Source organism: Arvicola amphibius, chromosome 3 (genome assembly GCF_903992535.2).
Source record: "Arvicola amphibius chromosome 3, mArvAmp1.2, whole genome shotgun sequence".
NCBI classification, from domain to species: Eukaryota; Metazoa; Chordata; class Mammalia; order Rodentia; family Cricetidae; genus Arvicola; species Arvicola amphibius.
Window position 1 is genome coordinate 90737347 of NC_052049.1, and position 25237 is coordinate 90762583.

General features: G+C 46.1%; 1 protein-coding gene across 1 annotated transcript in view; it reads right to left on the minus strand.

Annotated features, from left to right (window-relative positions):
* The window catches only part of LOC119810319 (zinc finger protein OZF-like), a 43126-nt gene extending 27150 nt beyond the window's left edge, over positions 1–15976 (minus strand). The window contains exons 1-3 of the mRNA XM_038323740.1: positions 15951–15976; positions 7126–7218; positions 6015–6109 (exon numbers count right to left, since the gene is read on the minus strand). The gene's annotated coding sequence lies outside the window, so the exon portion shown is untranslated. The remainder of the gene's footprint in view (positions 1–6014; positions 6110–7125; positions 7219–15950) is intronic.
* Positions 15977–25237: the final 9261 nt, after the last annotated feature.

Below are 25237 nucleotides of genomic sequence, written 5' to 3' on the forward strand. Positions count from 1 at the left end.
TCCTCTTGGGTGAGTTTGCTTTCTTTCTTTTTGTTCTAAAGTTTTCAAATATTCTGTTAATTTACTAGTGTGGGATTTTTTTCCAGTTTCTTTATGTAGGCAGTTAGTGTTACAAATTTTCCTTTTAACATTGCTTTCATTGGGTCCCATAAATTTGGGTATGTTGTGTGGTCATTTTCATTGAATTTTAGGAAGTCTTTAATTTCTTCCTTTATTTCTTTCTTGACCCACTGATGCTTCAGGTGAGCACTATTTAATTTCCATGTTTGTGGGCTTTCTGGAATTAGTGTTGCTGTTGGTTTCTAATTTTAAGCCATGGTGATCTCATAAGATACATGGGGTTATTCCAATTTTTTTGTATCTGTTGAGATTTTTTTTTTTTTGTTACCGAGTATGTGGTCAATTTTTGAAAAGGTTCCATGAGGTGCTGAGAAGAAGGTATAGTCTTTTATGTTTGGATGAAATGTTCTATAGATGTCTATTAAGTCCATTTGAGTCATAACATGTTAGTTCCCTATTTCTCTGTTAATTTTTTGTCTGACAGACCTGTACAGTGGTGAGAGGGGAGTGCTGAAGTCTCCCGCTATCAGTGTATGGTGTTTAATGTATGATTTAAGCTTAGAAGTGTTTCTTTTACATATGAGGGTGCCCTTGTATTTGGGGCATAGATGTTCAGTATTGAGATTTCTTCTTGATGGATTTTTCCTGTGACTAATATGAAATGACCTTCTTTGTCTCTTTTGATTAATTTTAGTTTGAAGTCTATTTTGTTAGATGTTAGGATAGCTACACCCGCTTGTTTCTTAGGTCCATTTGATTGGAAAATTTTTTCCCAACCCTTTACTATGAGGTAATGTCTGTTTTTGAGGTTGAGGTGTGTTTCTTGTATGCAGCAGAAGGATGGACTCTGGTTTTTTTTTTGGTTTTTTTTTTTTTTTTTTTTTTTTTTTTTTTTTTTTGGTTTTTCGAGACAGGGTTTCTCTGTGGCTTTGGAGCCTGTCCTGGAACTAGCTCTTGTAGACTAGGCTGGTCTCGAACTCACAGAGATCCGCCTGCCTCTGCCTCCCGAGTGCTGGGATTAAAGGCGTGCGCCACCACCGCCCGGCAGGATGGACTCTGTTTATGTATCCAATCTGTTAGCCTGTGTCTCTATAGGTGAGTTGAGTCTATTTGTATGAAGAGATATTAATGACCAGTGATGCTATCTTCTGTTTAGTTTTTGTTGGTGGTGATGTTATTTTGTGTGTTTTTCCCTTTTGGGGATTTCCTGCTGTAAGATCATCTATTTATTGTCCATGTTTTTGTGGATGTAGCCAACTTCCTTAGGTCGGAGGTTTTTTTTTTTCTAGTACTTTATATAGGGCTAGGTTTGTGGCTAGGTATTGGTTAAATCTGGTACTGTCATGGAATATCTTGTTTTGTCCTTCTATAATGATTGAAAGTTTTGCTGGGTATAGTAGTATTCCGGGCTGGCATCTGTGGTCTCTTAATGTCTAGATAATGCTTGACCAAGACCTTCTGGCTTTCACTGTTTCCATTGAGAAGTCAGGTGTAATTCTGATAAGTCTTCCTTTATCTTTTACTTGGCCTTTTTCCTTTGCAACTCTTAATATTCTTTATTCTGTATGTTTAGTGTTTTGATTATTATGTGGCAAGGGAATGTTTTTCTTGATCCAGTCTATTTGGTGTTCTCTAAGCTTCTTGTATTTTCATAGGCATATCTTTCTTTAGGTTGGGAAAGTTTTCTTCTATGATTTTGTTAAATATATTTTTTGTGTTTTTGAGTTGGACTTCTTCTTCTATACCTATTATTCTTAGGTTTGATCTTTTCATGGTGTCCCATATTTCCTGGATATTTTGGGTTGAGCTTTTGTTAGATTTAATGTTTTCTTTGACAGATGAGTCTATTTCCTCTATTTTATCTTCAATGCTTGAGATTCTCTCTTCCATGTCTTGTATTCTGCTGTTTATCCTTGCATTTGTGGTTCCTGATCGTTTTCTCATGATTTCTGTTTCTGTAATTCCCTCAGCTTCTGTTTTCTGTATTGTCTCTATTTCAGTTTTCAAGTCTTGAATAGTTTCTTTCATATATTTGGTTGCTTTTTCTTGGTTTTCTTTAAGGGATTTGTTGATGTCTTCCCACTTTTTGTTTGTCTTTTCCTCCATTTCTTTGAGGGAATTTTTCATTTCCTCTTTAAGGACCTCAAACATTCTCTTAAAGCTATTTTTCAGGTCATTTTCTTCTGCTGCATCTATATTTGGTTGTTCAAGTCTTGCTGTTGTAGGGCCACTAGTTTTTACTGGTGGTGTGTTGCTCTTTGTGGTGTTGCATATGTTCTTACCTTGTTTACCCATCTTTTCCTGATTGGTGTAGTTGAAGCTGTCTGAGACTATGGGTGATCAGTCTTCCAGGTGCCAGTGAATCCTCAGATGGTTGCTCCATATGGCGCAGCCAGGGCCACAGTCCAGTCACCCTGTTGGTCACTTGTGTTCCTGGAGGTCACTCAGTGCTCCTATGGTTAGTTCTGTAATACCAGGGGTTGTTCAGGCCTGCTCCCACAGAGATTGCTTGCTTGGTGTTCTTTCTGCTGAGGTTGCTGCCTCAGGCCTGCTCCAGTGGAGGTCGCTGGCTCAGACCTGTTTCTGTAGATGTCCCTGGCCTGGGCCCACTCCCACGGAGGTCCCTGGCTTAGGCCTGGTCACACAGAGGTCTCTGGCTCTCGTCTACTCCCTCAAAGGTCTCAGACTTGCACCCCTTTCTTTCATTTTTAAAAACTCATTTAAGAAAGACTGGCTGGGGACCTTCCCTGGAAGTCTGGTAGAATTCTGCTGTGAACCCATCTGGGCCTGGGCTTCTCTCTTGTAGAAGGTTTTTCATCACTGTTTCCAGTTCCTCCGCCAGGTGGCAGCTTACACTGCAGTCTATTTCAGAGAAGCTTCCATGAGCTGCTAAGTGTCTATTCTTTGGGGCTTAAGTGGAACATTCTTTAGGCATATTAGGTTCATATGGCGTATGGTACCACTTAAGTCTGGTGTTTCTGTTTATTTTTGTTGTTTTTATTTTTTGTTTTTCGAGACAGGGTTTCTCTGTAGCTTTGGAGCCTGTCCTGGAACTAGCTCTTGTAGACCAGGCTGGCCTCGAACTCACAGAGATCTGCCTGCCTCTGCCTCCCAAGTGCTGAGATTAAAGGCGTGCACCACCACTGCCCAGCTCAGAGTTTGTTTCTTAATACACTCAATCAGCCTGTGTGCTCTGATTGAGTAGAGGCCATTACTATTTAATGTTATTATTCTAAGGTGTGCTGATTGCTGTCCTTTTGCTTCTGGTCATGTTCTTAGTGTCATCTTGTGCTTCAGAAGTTACAGCTCCATTTGTTTTCTTTCTCTGGCAATGCTTATTCCTCTCATCAGTGCAAAGTCTTGTTTCCAACATTCTGTTTTGTGGACATGAATTCTGTTAGCCTGGTTATATCATGAAGGTTTTCCCCCTTCAACTGTGGTACATGGTTTTCCTGCACACGGTAGTCTCAGTTTGTGTTCATGGTCTCTAAGAACTGGAGTACACTGTTCCAGGATTGTCTTTCTGGCTTTTAAATCTTCCATGTGGAAACCACCTGTCGTTCTGATGGACCTTTCTTTCTACATGACTTGTAACTTTTCTCTTGCTGCTTTAGTACTCTCTCTATGTGCTGTATGTTTAATGTCTGAACTGTAATATGCTATAGGGAGCTTCTTTTCTGATCTTGTCTATTTGGGGGTCTGTGTGCTTCTTAGATCTGTCTGAGTGTGTCTTTCCTTAATTTGGCCAAGTTTTCTTGTATGACACTGTTGAAGATCTGGTCTATGCCATTGACCTGGAATTCTTCTCTTTCATCTATGCCCATAATTTGAAGATATGGTATTTTCATGGTATCTGACAATTCTTGCATGTTCCTTGTACACGTTTTTAATTTTTTTATACTCCTTGCTTGAGTGGTGTCTTAGTCAGGGTTACTAATACTGTGGTGAGACACCATGACCAACACAACTATCATAAAAGAAAACATTTCATTTGGGCTTGCTTACAGTTTCCAAGATTTGGACCATTTTCGTGATGTTTGGGAGCATGGTAGCATGCAGCCAGACATAAAGCTGAGAGCTCTACATCTGGCTTTGCAGGCATCAGCAACTCTAGAGACACTGGGCCTGGCTTGAGTTGAATTCTTTCCTGTAATCTGTCTCTATATGGTTTCTAACCACATGAGCTCTCTGAAGGACAGTAAGTTGTGACCTCCTGTAGGCTTTTCTAAATCCCTCACATTTATTAGGTTTTGCACCTGTATGGGATCTCTGATGTCAAATAAGTGTGACCTGCAGAAGAAAGCTTTTCTAGAAGCATTGTTTGCATTCACAGGGCCTCTGTGTGTGTTCTCTGATGCACAGGGAATTTTGGCTGAGCAGAAAGCTTTCTGTACTCTGTACAGCCATAGGACTTCTCCCTGTACATATCCTCTGATGCAGGGTGAAGCTTGTCTTCTGATAGAAACTTTTCCCGCACTCTTTGCATCCAAGGCTTCTCACTGGTATGAGTCCTCGGATACAGTTTTGACCTGAGAGAGAAATATCTCCTGCATCCTTTACATCCAAGAGGGTTCTAGCCTTATGAACTTCTGGTGCACAACAAAGTAGAGAGCTGTCCCTCTTTCTTTACATTCATAGAGCTTCCCACCTATGTGGGGTCTATAGTGTACAGATACATGACTTTTCCAATGCACAGAGCTGTGACTTGCAAGAGAAAGTCTACTTGCATTCTTCACATTATTAAGGCTTCCAACCTGTGTGACTTCTCTGGTGTACAGTGAACTGGGACTTGAAGTTAGCAGCTTTCTTGCATTCTTTACATTCATAAGGTTTCTTCCTGTATGTGTTCTCTGACGAAAAGTGAGCACTGACTTCAAATTGAGTACTTTCATAACACTCTGTAAATTCATAGGTTTCTCCCTATTCTAAGGTTTCTGATGTTGAGTGGGGGCTGATTTACAATAGAAAACTTTCCTATATTTTATAGGTATATAAGGTTCTTAAATGTGAGATTTCATGCCTTTAATCCTAGCACTCAGGAGGCAGAGGCAAGAGGATCTCTATGAGTTCAAAGCCCACTTGGTCTACAGAGTGAGTTTCAGAACAGCCAGGGCTACACAGAGAAACCCTGTCTCAGAGAGAAAAAAAAGGGTATAAGATTTCTGATTCCTGCAGAGCTGTGACATCTGGCTATACATTTTCATACATGCTTTATATTCATAGGAGTTTTCTCCCATAGAGGATTTTCTGTTGAACTTTTTGTTCTGACTCAAGACATAAAAAATATTTATATTCCTTATACTCATGGGGCCTTTTCCTAGCACATATAGCCTAATGTTTTCTGAAGTATAGCTACTTAATAAAAGATTTCTCAAATAACTATATTTACACTACTATTCTCGTGTGTACATACCATTTCCTCAGTTCCATCTTGTAATAAACATTCTCCCACACCCATTAAATTTAATGGTCTGCTTCCTTATATTTTTCACGTTTTGGGCATTAAATGTTGCCTTAAAGGGGACTTCTAGTACTGACTGAATCTCCTAGAGGCACCTTGAATACGAAACCTCTTGATGTGTCAGTAAGATTACACTGATTTTGAAGGATATCCCTCATCAAATATATTGAGTATAATAGTGTGACTCTTGGATCTTCTTATGGTTAACAAGATGGTCAGCACATCCTCAATCATGAAAGTGCTGGGTTTGGCGACACAAGCAGCCAGCACACACGTTCTCAGCTGTCCTGCTCTCTTCCCAAGTCCTTTTGTCTTCAGCCTAACGCTTACAATCTACATATTATTCCAACTCTGTTTAAAAAGAGAGCAGCGGCTCTTCTCCCGTCCGCAGTTCACCAGGCCCACTATGGAGCAGTCCCGCATTCCTCAAGACTTTTCGTCCTTTATGTTCGGACCCGAAATGTGCTTTGAGCGCTTGCAGTAAATGTCTTACCTAAACAGTCTTCATTTGATGTACTGCTTTTTCGATTCCTATTTGCCACAAGTCTTTCTCTTGATTTTCATGGCTGGTCCCAACCCTGGCATTCACTTTATGAACACAGAAAATGATATTAAAAATACCACCACCCAAGATCAAGCATGATGTGCCAAATTTGGAAATCAGTTAAGTCCAACTTGAACTAAAACAAACAACTCCTTAACATGGAGTTCAGTTTTTACTCTCTTCTTAAAACCTCACACCTGCTTTTTCTCTCCTCCCAGGAATCACTGTCTGAGCTCTATGTCACCATAATCTTCCTATCTTTGGTTCAGTTTTCACTTTTCATACATGAATGTAAGATAACTCTAAGAGTTGCCTGTGAGCATGGGGGCGCACGCCTTTAATCCCAGCACTCCGGAGACAGAGGCAGGTGGATCTCTGTGAGTTCCAGACCAGCCAGGTCTGCAGAGCGAGTTCCAGGACTGCTAGGGCTGTTACACAGAGAGTCGTCCGTGTGATTACTATTGGCATCACCACCACAGCTACAAAGAATAAACAGGACCACAGCAAGTGTTGAAAACCAATGCTAGCAACTGCTTAATTTAAAAAAGAATGGAAGTGAGAATTTAGGTACAGTGACTAAGCAATAAAAACATCTAAGTCAGAGGTTCTCAACCTTCCCAATGCTGAGAGCCTTTAATACAGTTCTTCATGTTGTGGTGACCCCAACCATAAGATTATTTTAATTGTTACTTCACACCTGTAATTTTGTTACTGTTACGAATTGTTCTGTAAATATCTGTGTTTTCCAATAGTCTTAGGCGACCCTATGAAAAGGGTCATTAAACCCCCAGAGGGGTCGCAACCCATAGGTTGAGAACCACTGGATCTAAGTACTATATAGGATTGAAATTTTAACAAATCTAAGAAAACATACTTCAAAGCAGAAACTGGGTAATGTGTTAACAAGGAGAACCCTCTTCAGGAACTGCAGAAAACACATGTCTGAGTCACAGGACTAACTATCTACAGGAACCGTTTGGGTATAAAATCAGCTCAATACAACCAATACAAGATGTGTTCTCTCCTTGTTGACACCCTTGTGCCATCTGCATTGACTGACCTGGGAGGCATCGAACTGAGGCTTCTGCTATGGTCCATGGCCTGTATCTCAGCGCCCATTTAAAGATGAACTCTGCTCCAGTCATGCGGTGTCCTGCAAATGGGAAACAACACATCAGCTTTGCAATGTTCCGAGTGAGGCCCACTCATGAACGGCAACAGCTCCATTGCAAAGACTATACTGTGACCAGTGGATCAGAAACACTCTCACCCTGTTCCCCGACGGGACTGCCGCCCTCAAGTGGCAGTAAGCTGCATGATAAAAAACCCAAAATAAAGATTTGGAGACTATTTAAGGTAACAGAAGATAATAAAGAGAAAATACAACCAAATTGGAAAAACTCCATTAGAACACATGGAACTCAGAAAAAGAGATAATTATAAAGAACTGGTCAGAAACTTTGCATGGAAAGAGCTCAATTTAAAAAAAAAAAAAAGGAAAAACAAAGCCAGGCACAGGGACAGAGGCTGTTAATCCCAGCAACTGAGAGGAAAAGGCCTGCAGATCTCTGTGAGTTCAAGGCCAGCCTGGACTACACAGCAAGTTCTAGGCCGACAGGGACTACATAGTGAGACCCGCCTCAAAAGAAAGAAATGTAAAGAAGAAAAAACAACCTCCAAAACAGTACAAACAAAGACAAAGAAGAGAGTATAAAGCAAAGACTCCACAGCTGAATTGATAAGGCAGAGAAAAAATCCAAAGCACAATGACTTTATCTTTAAATAACTGAAGCAGGTTAAGAAATGAGAAACACTTAAGGAATAACTGACCTTTTGATATACACTAATGGACATTAAGGAAGCACACACTAGTGTTATGTTCCAGAAGAGAAAGCACATGAAAATATAGTTTCAGCAAGAGAATTTTGCCATCATAGGAGAGATATACACAGAGAGACTCAAGAAACTCAAGGATCCTCGGTAGATCTAACAATTCTGTCAGGGACATTGAAACTAACAAACTTCTTTCCTAGAGAGTTCTATAGTCCTGAAGAGGTACGCCTAAAGCCCTTATAAAACAAAACAAAAAACAAAAACAGAACAAAACAAAACCAGCAAGTAGAGGCCCTGCCAACTTCCCGGCTACAACCATACAACCAACATTACAGTGCTTTTTTTCTTGGGGAAGGGGAGTTTGAGACAGGGTTCCCTCTGTATAGCCCTGGCTGTCTTGGAATTCACTCTGTAGACCAGGCTGGCCTCGAACTCAGAGATCCACCTGCCTCTGCCTCCCAAGTGCTGGGACTAAAGGTGTGCACCACCACTCCTGGCTTGCATAATGCTTTTAAAACTATATAAAGTAAGTTTAAAGCTACCCTGGGCTACAATAGAGTTTCAAAAGACAAAGAAACAGAGAGAAATGAAGGCTCCAAAATGGCACAGGAATTATACGCCAGTTCTCAGAAAGAAAACAAAGTACCAGTTCTGAGCTGGAAAGCAAAGTGTTTCTCCTGTGCTTCAGGATGGCTACACTGTAGCCACACAGGAGACAGGGTGTCCAGGCAGCCATTGGCTGTTAAAAGAGACTTAGCTGAATGTTGAGATGTACATATGTTTCAAGCTACTTGAGAGGCTGGTGCAGAAAACTGAATTCAGGGCCAGTCTGGACAAAGAGTGAAATCCTGTCTCAAGCCCATCTTGTTTGTAATGCCTACATTCAGTAAGCTTCATCATGTGTTTGAGGTCAACCTGGACTACCCAGTAAGATCCTGGAGAGGGAGGAAGACACAGATACAGAACCTAAGACCTTGGGGTAGTGGTGAGGGTACACACTGGGGGGTATAGTGGCCCATGACAGTAACCCCAGCCCTCTGGAGGCTGAGGCAAGGGACTGCAAGATCAAGGTCAGGGTGGGCATCAAAGGTCCAGGCCAGCCTATTGTTCAGAGTAAGACCTTATTTCAAAAACATAAATAAATAAAATTAGTCATGGACACAACTGTCTGTAGTCAAACCCAGATCAGTACCACTGACGAACGCTCATGCAAAAACTCTTAACAAGGGCTGGTGAGACGGCTCAGCGGAGAAAGGCATTGGCCACCAAGTCTGACGGCCTGAGTTGAATCCCCAGGGCCTACCTGATGGAGGGAACCAAGTCCTTCAAGTTGTCTTCTGATATCAACATATTCACCACAGCACACACACCATCTCCCCAATAAATACATACGTGGAAAAAAGCTATCATTAAAATTTTTCAACAAAAGGCCGGGCGGTGGTGGCGCACGCCTTTAATCCCAGCACTCGGGAGGCAGAGGCAGGCGGATCTCTGAGTTCGAGGCCAGCCTGGTCTACAAGAGCTAGTTCCAGGACAGGCTCTAAAAAAAAAAGCTACAGAGAAACCCTGTCTCGAAAAATAAAAAAAAAAAATAAATAAATAAAAAAAAATTTCAACAAAATAATCAAAAGGAACAACACATAAAGACTGCAAACTACATGTGGTGGTTGGAATGAAAATGGCCCCCACAGGCACTAGTAGGAGGTGTGGCATTGCTGAAGTAGCCGTGACCTTGTTGGAGGAAGAGTGTCACTGGCTTTTGAGGTTACAAATGCTCAAGCCAGGCCCAGTGTCTCTCTCTCTTCCGGCTGCCTGCTGATCCAGATGTAGACTTCTCGGCTACTCCTCCTGCACCATGTCTGCCTTTGTGCCACCAAGGTCCCCACCATGATAACAATGGATTAAAACCCTGAACCTGTAAGCCTGTCCAGTTAAAAGTTATATAGGACTTGCCGTGGTCACTGTGTCTCTTCACAGCAATAGAACACTAAGACACTACACAAACAGGACCCAGGGGTACACACCCATGATCTCGGTACCCAGGAGGTAGACGCAGGAAGATCAGAAGCTTTACTTCATCCTTGTCTATATGACAAGTTCAAAACTAGCCCAGGCTTCATGGGACACTGTCTTTAAAAACACTATAAGTTATGATCATGTGATGCATGCTAGGGTTGCTACATTCACAGTATAAAATTTCACATGTGTGAGACACCAGATCCACAGGATAAACACTACAACAGGCTGCTGAGATGCTAGTCCTATCCCCCATCCCAGCCCTGCTTCCTGGCTGTAGTGAGGTGACCGGCCTGGCTCCACCACCTGCCACATTGCCTAGATGTTCTTCCTGGCAGCGTCAGTGTGACATGATGAGGGGACCACGGTCTGAAAGCTCTGAAAACCACGTGCCAAAATACCCTTCCCTGCGACAAAAAGCTGCCTAATACAGAGGGGTTTCAACCAAGGCTTCAAGACTTACAGTCAGAGGGAAGCTGTCATCAGCAGATGTGAAACCATCTTAGCTCATGCTCTACTGCTGGGGGAAAGCCCCACAACCAAAGCAGCTGTAAAAGAGAGACCTCACTTGGGTTTACTGTTCCAGAGGGGGTCTATACCAATCCCACAGGAAGTGTGGCGGCGGACCATCATGGCAAGTGGAGCTGGCCAGAGCCTCTCATTTCAAACAGCAAAGGGAAGCAGACAGAACTCACAATGGTGCAGGGCTTTTGAAACCTCCAGCAAGACTACACCTCCTAAGCCACTACCGGAGTCAGTGGCTATCTACACACCCAGCCATAAATGGGTTCTGGAAAGGAAGCTGGAGCAGCCTGCTGTGTTGTCAACTGCCAAGTTCTATATTAATTGCTCATTATTTAAATCATCTGTGTGCATGTGTACACGCATTATTCATTTGGAGGCTCCAGCTTGCTCCTGCACCATCTGGGAAGCCTCATTCCCCCCCACCCCTGCAAACCCTGCCCACTCAGAGAGTCTCTGAACAAAGGAAACGCCCCCAAAATCCCAGTTCTGCATTCCGAGCGACTGTTGCAGCTTCCTCCCCTGTTGCTGCCAGCTGCCCAAATCCTCACCTAAGCACTCGGCTTTTGACCATACTTGGCGCAAACCCAGTTTGTGGCAGACACATCATCAGCCCTCACCTACAACCTATAAAGTATCCCTACTTTAGTTGGGGGGACAGGGGTGCAGCCCCTCTGGCCTGGATCTCTTGGGACTGGAGAACTAGCCTGGAGGTTACTTTGTTCAAATAAACCTGTTGTTATACTTTTTCAATTTGGCTTGATCTGGCTAACCCTACTCTGTATGGGGGTGGGGCACAGAAAACTGATTAGGTATGAGCATATGAGTATGAGAACCCAGAGGCCAGAAAGGAGCATTGGATCCCCTGGTGCTGAGTTACAGGCAGGTTGAGCTGCCCAGTGTAGGTGCTGGGAACTGAACTCAGTCTCACACTTAGCCACTAAGCCATCTCTCCACCTCCAGTAATTACTCCTTTTTAAATGACTTCTCCCATGTACTAAGAACTTTTTAACCTTTTTGTTGTTTTGTTTTGGTTCTCTGTCTATTGTCTGTTTTGTGGTGCTGAGGAACAACCCAGGGCCTTGTGCATGTTATACAAGTGCTTACCTGTGAGTTATGGGGTTTCTCTGTGTAGCATGGGGTGACCTTGAACTCGTTGATCCTAGTGGTTCAACTCCTCAAATGCTGGGACGGCAGCAGTAAAACCACACAGCTGGCATTACAATGGGAGTCTACACTGCCGGATCTGTGCACCAGAGCATCCCAACCACCCCACGAGGCAAAGGTTTGATCCACTGCATAAGTGAGAAAACTGTACCTAGGAAAATTGTCTGCCTAGAATCACACTGGAATTCAAACATCACCCCTGTTGGTGATGAAGTCTCACTATATAGACTAAGCTACCCTCAAATTCCCAGTTCTCCTGCCTCAGTGTATCAAGTGTCAGAATTTAGGCAAGCACCACCATGCCTGCACAACCTAAACGATTTGATAGTACCCCACTTACAGATGAGTACCATGGTCCCCCTAGCTGTCTTTCATCCTCTCGTGGGTACCGCGATTTTCTGAGACCTGCCCTCAAACCTACCCATTGATGGCAGATGTCAGCATCCACACGGTACCATATCGACACTGGTCATTGTGGTCAGGGGAGGAACACAGGGCGTCAGGTGCCCGGGTGGCAGAGGGAGGAACCGGATGTCTAAACGCTCCTGTACAGACACAGCCAGAGGAGAAAGGGGAAGCCAAGCACTGGGGGTGGGGAGAATCCACTGCTCCTGCTTCTTCAGTGAATAAGTAGAGCTCCACCCCCAACTACTGCTGGAAATCTCTCTCCAGCCCTTCCTTCTCCTGGAGGCAGCAAAGCCAAGTTGCAGAGTGTGTGGCTGTGTTGCCAGGTCCCTGCAGACACCCTCGCAAGGCACGGCTTCAGTCCCCCCCATGCTCCATTTTCCTCATCCAAACATGCCCTCCTGGGAACAAAGGCTGAAAATCAGAGCCAATTTGTAGCCACTGGCTGCCCACCCAGGGCCTGCTGAAACCAGAACACTGGAGCCACAGATGGCTGGTTTAAGCCCCATCTCCTCCCAGTCCCTGGCTGGGAAACAGCTCTGAGTGTAAACTTCAGCTGAATTTTCTTCACAAGGTGCAGGGGGTGGGGGTGGATTATGTGGTCAATTCTGAGTGGGACTCGGGAGAGACCCACCCTGTCTCCTCTGTGTGCTTAAAGGGTTACGAGAAGCCATGGGCTGAGCGGATAAGGGTAAGACAAGCGGGGTAAGTAGGAATAGTTGTACACTTATAAGCACTTCAGAGGCTAAGATAAGAGGTTCTGTGAGTCTGAAGCCATACTGGACTATACAGTGAATCCCAACCCGGTGTGAGCTATATAATGGGTTCCTTTCTCAAAACAAACAAATGAAAATCAAATATTACCCAAATAAAACAAAAACACTACCAAAAAAAATAAGAACAAACAAAAGGTAGAGATAGAACCATTCATTCTTTTATTTTCCTGTTCTCTTTCCCCAGATGTGTGTGTGCACACAACACATGTGTACACATGTGTGCCTGAGAAGTCAAGGTTGTATCTCCCTCTGTTAACTTTCTGCTGTTTCTGAGACAGGGTGCCTCTCTCAGTTAGACTGTGATTCACTTGCCTCTATTCCCCTAGCACTGTGGTTACAAATATCCCAGCATGCCAGCATGCCAGGTCCTCTTGTTGCGTGGCATGTATTTTACTAACTGACCCATCCTCCCCCCACCCCCTTATTCATTCAGTCTGCACATGGGTTAAGTTAAATCTGTTCAGTGACCCTGTGAGGACCTGTTATTGTCTTCAACTCTTAAAGTCACAGTGCAGGAACCCGGAGGGAAAGCGACCAACATGGGTAACGCAGCTACGATACAGCATCAGAATTTATAAGACAGAAGCAAAGGGTAGTCAAAGCTGGAGCCCCAAAAATCAGGGCAGAAGCAGGAGGATCAAAGTGTATTTAAAGCCAGCTGGGTCTCTATGGTGAGCCTGGGTAAACCTTGCCTTAAAACCAGCAAAACGTGAAAAGAGAAAGCGTGGCTGCTGAGTGGACCTGGTTTCCCGATTTGACAGCTGGGGACCTGCAGCGACAGCTAACGGCCTGGAACTCCCAAAGATGATCAGCAGTTGGTAAAACTTCCACACAGAGCCAAACTGAGGCAGATGGAAATGTGGTATCTGAGCCCCACTGCCCTCTCAACTAGAGGATGTCCAGTACACAGAGAACCTCCTCAGGTCCCCGTCTTCTGACTGGACTCCACTCCCCATGGGGACTTGGAGCAGTAACATCCCCTGCTCCTTCCTCTAGCAGAAACAGGAAGAACAGCCCTGCAGCTTGCACGGGGGGAAGAGATTAGACACCAAGCAGGACTTTCCAGTCTTCTTTGATGAGTTTCTACAGCCCATCCAAGGGCTGTCCCTATGGGTGGGTGGAACCTCTGAAGCTCTAGGTCCAAAGAGGGAAAACCAGTCCTTTATGCCTATCACGTTCGACTCTGATCAGTTACCAACCCTAGGAAAATGCTGAAAGTTGGGGCCTGTTGGCCCCACTCGGGGCAGAGACAAGAACACTCTACTCTGCCTCCTATCACAAGCATGAACATCACCTCACCATGCCCCACCCTATTGTCACCATGACCTGCTCCACTGTCCCCATCCCCCACCCCAAGACTAGCACCTCTCAGCAAAGCAGGAGGGAGGGGGGAAGGAGTTAGAGTACACAAGGCCTAGGAGCCTTGGGCCTCACTGTGGTCTCTGCCTGTCTGCCTCTTGCTGTGTCTGTCGCCTGCCTCTCACCACATCTGTGCCTGTCCTCCAGTCCCCTCTCTCACATCTGTGCCTGTCCCTCAGTCCCCTCTCTCACATCTGTACCTGTCCCTCAGTCCCCTCTCTCACATCTGTGCCTGTCCTCCAGTCCCCTCTCACATCTGTACCTGTCCCCCAGTCCCCTCTCTCACATCTGTGCCTGTCCCCCAGTCCCTATAGCTATTTACATTTGGATTCCATAAGCATCATCTTCAACAGCTTGGGCTGGGTGCACGAACACCACAAATAAAGACATATTTTGAGCATCTGAGTGACCCCAACCTCAAGGCCTGTTGCTGGAGGCACAAGGTAGAACCTGGGAAGCAAAAAGGTACATTTTTGCACAAGGATCCTGCCATGTGCCAATCACTGAACAGGGTCTTCTCTTCACTGCTGCAAAGGACATGGGCCCAGACCTCATGGAGCAGCCCTGCAATCCTAGTTTGGGAGTCCAAGGCAGGACAATTCCAAATTCAAGACTAGCCTGGCTACAGACCAAGAGCTTGTCTAAAGACAAACCAAGAATCCCATGGGGACGTGGCCGGGTGGCAGAGCTTGTCAAGCGTGCTGAAATGTCTAGGTTTAATTCCTAGTTCCAGACACAGACAGACAGACAGACAGACAGACGGACGGACGGACGGACGGAGGGAGGGAGGGAGGGAGGGAGGGAGGGAAGAAAGGAGGGAGGAGGAAGATGTTAATCAAGATCAACAAGTCAGGAAGTGGGAATCCTTATTCCTGCCTATACCCAAGCAACCCTAGGGCCTGAAGGGAAAGGCCTCAGGGGGAAGATGTGTTGAGAGACCCAAGGGACACTAGGGAAAGATGGGTCAGTGACAACAAAAACAAAGCCGAGTGGCACTCACAGGCCTGGATCCGGAAAGAGAAAGAAAGTCACAAGCACTCAAAGCTAGACAGCCGGAGCCACAAAACCAGAGATGCACCACCCAGACCTGCACAGGCAGTCTGCGGTAGTAGGGTAGGGCAAACAGCACTAGCTTAGCCTCCCGGGGCTTGGGTCCGGGGAAATCCCCAGGGTGCACGGGTAATCATCATTGCCCAGGCTTACAAAAGTCCTCTAGGTTCAGCTTCCTAAGCCACTCCACTATGGCTGCAGTTTCCAGGTTCGGCACACACCCAGTACTCAGAAGCAGCAGAGATAAGGGGCTCTTATACCAGGGCCAACATCATCACTGCCTTCAGCACAAACTGCGAATCCACAAACATCCCTTGCCAACAGCCACAGTCCACTGCCACTGATGCTACTGGCAGGACTGACATCTTCCTGGGCCACTGTCTGGCAGCTCAAACACACTGGCAATCCTAGGAACGCACTGACAGCCTTTGTAGGCCAGGATGAGTTGTCTCCAGCAGACCAGGGCCCGGTGCTGGCTGCCTAAATTCACCAGAACCTATAGATGGAGCTCAGGGCAAAAACAGACTTAGTTCTGGGAGACAGAATGGAACCTGATGCCACAAGCAAAAGACACAAAAGCATCTAAATTGCAGGTTACAGAAACCAAATCTGAAGGCTCCAAGTGTTGGGGATCAAGAGACTCTGGGGGAGAAGACCCCATAGTCAAGTTGCACAGATGATGGGGACCTAGACCAGTCTGATTATGCAGGCTACAGATTTCCCTCCCCTGGTTCTGGACGCTAGACCACACACTCACCGTTTCCGGCCTGCAGGGAGTAAAGTGCCTTGGGCCTTCTCGAAATAGTGTCGCAGGGATGTCCCAGAATTCAAGTTTACATCTGCAAAAGAGTCAAAGTCTTAGAGGCTCCAGCTTTGAGACTGTTTCATTAAAATTTCAATATTCTTTCTTTTAATGATTCATTTATTTATATTTTGCGTGCATTGGGGTTTTGCCTACATGTATGTCTGTGTGAGGGTGTCCAATCCCCTGGAACTGCAGTTACAGAGGTTGTGAGCAGGCATGTGGGTGCTGGGAATTGAACTCTGGTCCTCTGGAGTAGCCAGTGCTCTTAACCACTATATCATCTCTCCAGACCAAAAATATTAATATCTTTGCTTTCTTCTTTTGGGGGGGAGGGGAGAACAGGGTTTCTTTGTAGCTTGGGAGCCTGTCCTGAAACTAGCTCTTGTTGACCAGTCTGGCCTCAAACTCATAGAGATCTGCCTGCCTCTGCCTCCCAAGTGCTGGGATAAAAGGCATACACCACCACTGCCGGCAATGTTAATATTCTTAATGGAGATATTGCTATATAGAAGTAACACTTTATTGGTGACTTCATAGCAAACATTCTACTTGACCCTCAGCTGATAAGAGTTCCTTCCATCAGACTGCAGAGGGGGTTCTCCAGAGGAGGGTTCTCTATAGTGGGGGAGTTCCTCTAGAGTGTAGGGCTCTCCAGAGAGGGGTTCTCCAGAGTGGAGAGGTTCCATAGAGTGGGGGTGGTTCTCCAGAAAAGGGCGTTCTTCACAGGGAGGGGTTCCCCAGAGTGAGGAGTTCTCTAGGTCAGAGGTTCTCCAGAGTGGGGGTTTCTCCACAGGGAGGGGTTCTGCAGAGGAGGGGCCTCCTTGCTCTTCCCATGTTCCCTTAATTTTTCTCCTTTCTATCTGGTCAGTCTTTCCACAGGCCACGCCTTCACTCTCCAAATCTCCTCAAACTTCTCTACTCCCTCATAACTGGTCTACACAATCAGACCACCAGTTGCCTCATCCTAAATCCCTGTCCCTCTGACTGACTCTCCTGCAGACCCTCACCTCCTCCCTCAGGCCTCAGGTCTCCTGTCAGGCCTGTGGGCTCTGAGCAGCATGAGTCTCTCTAAAGCAATTCCTCACTTTGGCCTTTGTGGGCCCACGACACTGAGAGTCAGGGGATGACATCACCCCAATCTTCAAGAAAAGAGTACTGACATCTCTGAAGTCCCACAGAGAGGTGACTGGGATTGGAACCCAGGGCCCTCTGGACAGGGTTTAATTAGGTTGCTTAGCATGGCCCTGAACTCTGTAGCCTGAGCTGGTCTCAACCTCCTACACCACCATGTCTGACGTGAAGGTGAGTTGAGCCTGAATCTAAAAGCCCTCTCCTCGTTCTCCTTAACAGGGCAGATGAAGATGAAGGAAGGCAGGCAAGGGGGAGCCCTCTGTACACAGCTACTTCTGGAAGCCCACAGCCCAGTGCCCACCATCTGCCTGGGTAGAGGCTCAGCCAGCAAAAGTCCTTTTCCAGTCAGGTCCGCACACTCAGGATTTCAAAGAAATGCTAACAAGGAACAGGGAAGGGGTGGGGAGAGAAAGGGGGACAGGGAAGCAGGGTGGTGGGTGGCGCATGTGCTCAGGAGGCTGGGGTAGGACCACCATAAGCTGTGTCAGCCTGGCTATACTGTGAGGAGTCCTGCCTCAAAAGGTGCGGTGGTGGGGGCGGAGAGCAGGAGTGGGAATGGAGGACAGAGAGAGAAGACTGGGTGTCAGGGATGATAGGGGCAGGCCAGCAGGGAAGATAGAACTTCCCACTTAAGGCAGGTGCATGTGCGTGTGCGTGTGTGTAACAAGACCATCCATCGACCAGAGCCTCTACCTTTGGTTATCTCCATCCAGATCAAGGCTGCCTGGGTTAGAGATTGAATGTAGGGAGATGGTATTAAACCCAGGGCCCCAAAAGATAACAAGATGACTACTTCAGACCACGTCAAGGTCTCCCTGCTCTGGGGACCCCATCCTTCCTGCCAGGGTGTTTTCTGCTTCAAGAGATGGTTATTTTCTCCAGAGACCCTACTTCAATTCTTTGTTTGCCTCTGAGAAGAGCCTGGACACCCAGGCTGCTGGACACCCCATCAGACACTCCTGTCACAAGTGGACTGGAATCGTGACAGAGTGCCTCCCTGGGACGCTCCCCTAGGTTCCATCACAGAGAGCCATAGGATAGTGCCCAATGGATAAGTGGGAATCAGAATTCCAATCCATGCTCTAGAGAACTGGACTCAAGAAAATAAATGCCTCAAGGGGAAGCGGTGGTGAGAAATCAAAAGACACGTCTACAATCAGTACGGTTCAAAAGCTAGTCCTATAGAGCGAGCCCGAGATTCAGAAAAAAAAATAAAGCAAGAGGCACACAGGGCGGAGGGAGCGGGGCGGAGCTGTACAGCGACCCAGGTCCAGGAAAATCCTGGGGCAACGAGTGACTGGGGCCAGGGAGCCGGCACTGTCCAGCTGACAAAAGTCCTTTCACATCAGCTGGCTGCAGAGAAGTGCCACAAGCCCCAAACCCCGCGGGGGCCTTCGTCCAGAGACGGGGACCTGCATCCCTGGGCCTCCTGCCACAGTCCTGTCCCCCGCGCGGCCCCCGCCAGGCCAGAGCTGCGGAAAGCGCTGCAGCCGGACTCGAATCCCCACGCAGGGACCAGGGATGCGACAGGACGCCAGGATGCCGGGAGCTCGCCCAGCCCCCACCCCACAGCCGGAGGGACGGAGCGCTCGGGCTTGGGGACTCTGCCGCCGCCGGCACCAGCTCCGCGGGGACGTCGCGCTCACCATGGCGGAGTCCGGACACCCCGCGTCCTCGCTGCGCGGCGCAGAACCGTGCCGGTACCGACAGAGTCCCCGGAACCTGGGAGGCCGGCTCCAGATCCCAAGATGGTGGTCCGACGGCGTATCAGGGACAAAGGCCCCAGCAAGACCTCAAAAGCCCGCCCCCTACTCTCGGTCTCTTCGCCTGATTGCACGTTTCTCACCCTGGCGCCTTCGATTGGACAGAGCTTCAGTTCTCACCGACTCAGACCCTGAGTGACAGAGAGGGGTACCAATCCATGGGTTGATAAAACTGGAACACTAACTTCATTCCCATTATTTAAGAATGACAGCTTCAACTGGGTGGTGGTGGCCCACGCCTTTAATCCCAGCACTCGGGAGGCTGAGGCAGGGGAATCTCTGTGAGTTCGAGGTCAGCCTGGTCTACAAGAGCGAGTTCAAAAGCTACAGAGAAACCATGTCTCAAAAGCAAACGAACAAATAACAACAAAAATGACAGCTTCTTAATGGTAGATAATGTGAGACCAAAACAGGAACAACATACCTTGTAAATGAAGAAGCCCATTGTGTTAAACTTCCATACTTTTTTACAAAAATCTTTTCCTTCCTTTTTTTTTTTTTTTTTTCTTTTCAAGATAGGGTTTCTCTGTAGCTTTGGAACCTGCTCCCAAGTGCCCGGCAACAAACTTATTCTTAAATAGAAAATATTTTTTGTGCCAGGCAGTGGTGGCACACGCCTTTAATCCCAGCACTCAGTTGCAGAGGTAGGCGGATCTCTGTGAGTTCGAGGTCAGCTTGGTCTACAAGAGCTAGTTCCAGCACAGACTCCAAAGATACAGAGAAGAACTATCTCGAAAAAACAAACACACAAAAAGAATAAGTTTGTTCCTTAAATCTGATGTAACCTGCAAAACATAACGACGCCATTTACACGATGTATATCCATGTCTTCCTCTTTCATTGTAGTTTTCTAACAATCTCGAACAGCCAGTTCTTATCTTTCCCTCATAAACGGGGCCTCAAGAGGCCAGAAGGGTCTGCTCTCTAAAATCCCAGATTAGGGTGAGAGCGCCTGCTGGCCAGTCCTTCAGTGCACCTCTAAACTAAAGCTTGCTCTAATTAGACAGTTGTGGAACTGGTTTATCTTCTGCAATGTTCGGGATGAACAGTATCTTAAGGTAGGGCTTCCTGTGAGCCCTAAGATGGCCAGTTGAACATTTGCGCTTAGCCTTGATCCGGTCCTAGGGTTTGGAGGCGAAGTAGGGTTTGGAGCAGGTTTGCCTCCTCTGCCAATTAAAGAACTGAAACAGTAGAAGCCTCTGGCACCCCAGGTAGCAGGAGGGAAGAATCTCAGACACAGCAGGCAACAGCAGTTTACAAATTTTATTAAAAGCACTACACTTGTGCTACTTTCGTGACTCCCTGGGAAAAGATCATAGACTCAGTCCAATCATAATTAAAAGTTGTGCTGACTAGCTGTTAGCAGAATGAACAGTCTGGGAGACACATTCGAGATTGCTGTGAAGGAAGGTATGGGAAAGAACTTTTAAAGGGAAAGCCAAAAGAAGACCCTCAACAACTATGCAATCTAGCAAAAACTGCTCTGTTCTGCCAAGTGAAGTGATTAAGGAAATTCAGAACAATCATTGGGTATCTGCGTAAGCAAGTTACAGAAACAAAAAAGGCAGTCAGATCATAACAGGTAGATAGTCGTGGCTGTACATTTTTGGGTGGGGGTCTCTGAATCAGAGTTACTGGGAACTTATCTTCCAGGGACTGGAGTCAGAGACAAGTAGCTGGTGGGTACCAAGAAGGATGCCCAGCATAAAATGGCACTTTCTTAGCCATAACTCACTCACTCAGCCAGACACACACAGAGGCAGGCATTCTACAGAGCACACAGCAAAGAAAAGGGCAGCTCCATTCTTCTGTTGGAGGGCTGAGGTATTGTTATGGCCAACGATGGGCCACTGTGGAGGTCTGAAAGAAATCGACCTCTACAGACTCCTAGGGACTCCTAGGGACCTCTACAGACTCCTAGGGAGTGAGACTACTACAAGGTGTGGCCTTGTTGGAGTAGGTGTGGCATTGTTGGCAGAACTGTGCCACTGGGGGCGGGCTTTGAGGTCTCCGATGCTCAAGCCAGTTTCCCAATTTCTCTTCCTGCTGCCTGCAGATCCAGATGTAGAACTCTCAGCTCCTTCTCCAGCACCACGTCTGCCTGCATGCCACCATGTCAATAATGGAGTGAGCCTCTGTTACTATAAGCCAACCCCAGTTATAAGAGTTGCAGTGGTCATGGTCTCTCTTCACGGCGATAGAAAACCTAACTAAGACAGTCCCCTTCCCCTAATTGAGGAGTGGTCAGTTCAGACAAAGAAAGACTGATAGGCCACAGCTATAGGCAAGAATGTCCAGACGGGTGTTGAGCATATCTGACCAGCTATCTAGAAGTAGGTCACTGCTGACAGTAATGAGGGTGCAGGTGGAGTGAAGAAGAAGCCAGAAGCATGCCATCTTTGTTATTTTGTTATCTGATCTTTTGAGGAGTAAACCTGGGCTTTGAAATGGGCAGCAATCCCCTAAAAACCCCAATGCCCAACACAAATAAATGTGGGGCAAAAGTATAAAATGTTTTCAACTTTTGGTTCACTCCCATCCCCTGATGGCCTGTCACCAGCTTTCATATCAGATATATTCCAAAAAGTCTAAATTTAATATTTGTAATACACACATAAAAATCAAAACTAATAAAATGGCTTATAACAACAACCCATTCAAAAAGCGATGATGTGGCTTATTTTTTTTTCATGGTTGAAGAAAATAGAAAACATATAAATGTTTCCCATGTAGATACAACTTATTTCCATTCTTCTGTATATTTTTAGGCTTTTTACGCCTTCCAATACAGATAAAGTTATCACACTTGAAACATCTATTTTATGAAAGCAAATGACATTAATAGAGATGATGTGTCTACTGAGAATGTTTTGTGTAACATGATTAATAAAAACCTTCGTTGCCCTGGTTTCACACAGGTTACAGAGACTGCGTAGCGTTCCTGAAGTCCTGGAAATGAGAAAGAAAAAACAAAGTCCAAAGGGACCCTAGGTTTAGAGGAAGTTTGGCTTATGGTGGAGATTAATTCACAAGTAAACAAGAAGACTGACAGCAACCAAGACAATGAATAAACAAACATGAGGAGGTGAGAAGCCAGCAGACACAGACAGGAGAACTCTGTGTGATGGACCATGTAGTCCTGGTCTACTCCCTAAGGGCCACAAATGAACAGAGGAAGAGTCAGGGTGTCCCCCTATTTCTTCTGGCTCAAAGGTTAACGGCATGTCCACCAATTCTCTGTTGTTTAATTCTGTGAAGCTGTGTTACTGTGCTTGTCTAAACCACCCGATGGTCCTAATAAATTGATAAACAGCCAATAGCAAGGCGGGAGCAAGGATGGGGGAATAGCAAGCAGAGAGTATAAATAGAAGGTGAAATCTGAGAGAGAGAGAAAGAGGAGAAAGAGAACAAGACGAGAAGGACATCAGGGGCCAGCCACCCAGCCAGTCATGGAATAAGAAGGAAAGAAAAGTATACAGAAATAGAAAAAGATAAAAGCCCAGAGGCAAAAGGTAGTCAGGATAATTAGTTAAGAAAAGCTGGCAAGAAACAAGCCAAGCTAAGGCCAGGCATCCATAAATAATAATAAGCCTCTCTGTGTGTGATATACTTGGGAGCTGGGTGGCTGGCCCCTCAGAAAGCCAAAACAGTAAAACGTCATACAACTCAAGATGGCCTGACCAGGCTAGGCCAGAACTGACTTACTACTAGGGTGAGTAAACCACCTAGAGTCAGGGCCATGTGAAGGCTACCTAGAGTCACTGAGAGCTCAGAACATAGACAGACAGAGCTTCAAGTATCTGGGAAAGCTAACAGAACTTGATGTCCCAGCGATACACATTAGTAGTGTTACGAGTGTAGGCTACAGTACCCTGAAGCCCAGATATGATGACCCCTGGAGCTTGGGACCAGAGGTCCTGGGAGTATAGAGGACAAGCACAAAGTGGCATAGGAATGGGAAGCCAGGGGACAGCGTCCAGTGGTTACAGAACCAATAGACTGGCATCCCGGGGCACAGAATTATAGACTCGGCTGAACCAGATGCTCAGAGCTGTTGTTTCCATCGAGGGGTCCTGACTGGGTTTGTTTTCTCCACCCATTAAAGAGTTAAAAAGGCAAGAAAATCTCAGACATGTCAGGGTAAGAGGTTACATGCTTTATTACAGGTGAAGAAATACACACACAGCAAAGCACAGAGAAAGAGAGGGGACTTGGCAACCAAAGTCCATTTCCCCCTGGAGGGAATGGAAGTTTCATGTGGCTTAGAAGGGCCCCTCTTCCTCTCATCTCTGACTGTCAACTTAGAAGTAAGGGGCTTGGATCAGCCCACAGTATCAGATAACCCTGTTCAGGACTGGTCTTGAACACGTTTAAGATAATTCAAGTGGCCTGGACACGTAAGCCAGAAAGAAGGCCCGTTGGCAGGAGAAAAAGCGGGCGAGGCCTTTGTCTCCAGTCAGGACGTTAAAGAAGGTGGAAGTTTGTCATCTTTATTATTTATCTGTAGCCCCTATCCCTGCCAAGGATCTATCTGGTTCCTACTCCCTCTCTGTGAACAACCCACCCTTGAGCTTGGGAAACTGGGATTCTTATATCCGCCCCTGTAGGTTCAGTCAAGACAGAACAACAGGGTTTCTATGGAGATTGGTATAAGGAAAGTTAAAAATCTTAGGATTCAAGACATCAGGATGTATGAGAACTCATGAGGAGTTGGAGTCTGAATCACAGGGCTAGAAGCCCATCCTTAAGACAGGCCAGTTGAAGTGAGACCACAAGTTCAAGGCCAGCTTGAGCTAGAGTCAGACCTTTTCACAGAATAAAAAGATGCTGTGGTTGTTAAGACTGGGGTGTGGCTCAGTGGCCTAGCACTTTCCCCAGCAAGCACAAATTCCTAGGTTCCATCTTCAGCACCATCCACACAACACAAATACTCAGAAGTGGATCCCTAGGGTCACCTAGAGAGGAAATAGGAAATGGCGATTCAATCCGTGTTTTAGTGTTGCCAGGGCTTGAAGGAAATGCTAAGGGAGAGTTGGTGAGAGAACCAGATAAGGTGGGTCAAGGTGGACTGGTGGCAGCAGAGACAGGGGAGTGCCAGACCCAGCCGCGACAAGCTCTACAGAGGCCTGCATCTTAGTAGTTTACCCTGGTTTCAAGAAAGACTGCAAACTGAGACCACCCAAGCACCACCCAGGAACAGACCATCCAGAGGAAATTCCTAACATTCCACCCAGTATAGCTAGGACCACCTGCCAGCACACACCCATCTCTTTTCACCAGGACACCCAATTGGCTAACAAATGTCAGCCCCACCTTTGCTACTATAAAAACCCAATCCCAACTGAGCTGGGGCTCTCCAATCACTCCAATACATTGGACACATGGAGCCACCGAGTTTGCAAACTTGTGTAAGAATAAAGGCTCTTTGCTTTTCCATACAGGACTCAGATCTCCTATTTGGTTTTGGGGGAACTCCAGTTGTTTTTTGGGTAAACAAGCTCCACATACCAATGTCCTATATGTTTCTCTGAAGGGAAGCATCACGCCCTGCTATGTTAGTCTTTTATTGTGTACCATTTGCACTACCCAGTAATCCAGGAGCTTCAGATGGGCCAACAGCTTCATCTTGCCACCAAAGGCATGCAAAGACTGGAAAGCAGTTTCCGAAAAGCAGCTCCAGAAACCACAGAAAACAAGCACAGATTTCCACCAAGATTGCTTCAAGGCTAAAGACTTCCGGAGAATATCTTTTCTGCTCGAATGTTCACCCTTGATACAGTGACTCTGCTAGATTCCTACAACATCTTTGGGTTTCTTATGCTCTTGAGCCAAAAGCTAAGAAAGGAATAACAGTGTTAGGACGGTGACAGATCCAGATTACCATGGGGAAATTGAATCACCTCTCTACAATGGGGGTAAGGAAGATTATGTCTGGAATGCAGGAGATCCTTTGTGTGGAAAGTCCTTGGAAGCTACAACAGCCTAATCCGGAGTGACTAAGCGCACAGATACATGAGGAATGAAGCCAAGGCCTGCTGAGGTGCTTGGAGGAAATACAGGTGGGTAGCAGAGGAAGGTAGTTATAAATGTTTGCCCAAATCTGCAAAGTTCCCCAAAAGCCAGGAAGGAGACCATGCCCCATATGTAAAAACAAAGAGCCGTTATTTTATGAAAGTTTGCAAACTCGGTCTTTTCGCATGCCCAACGTATTGGAATAAATGGAGAGCCCCGAGCTCAGTTAGAGTTGGGTTTTTATAGTAATAAAGGTGGGGGTGAGGGGTTTCTGAGGTTCAGGACCCCTGATTGACTGACATTTCTCTAGGGGTGTCCTCGCGAGTGTGCGCT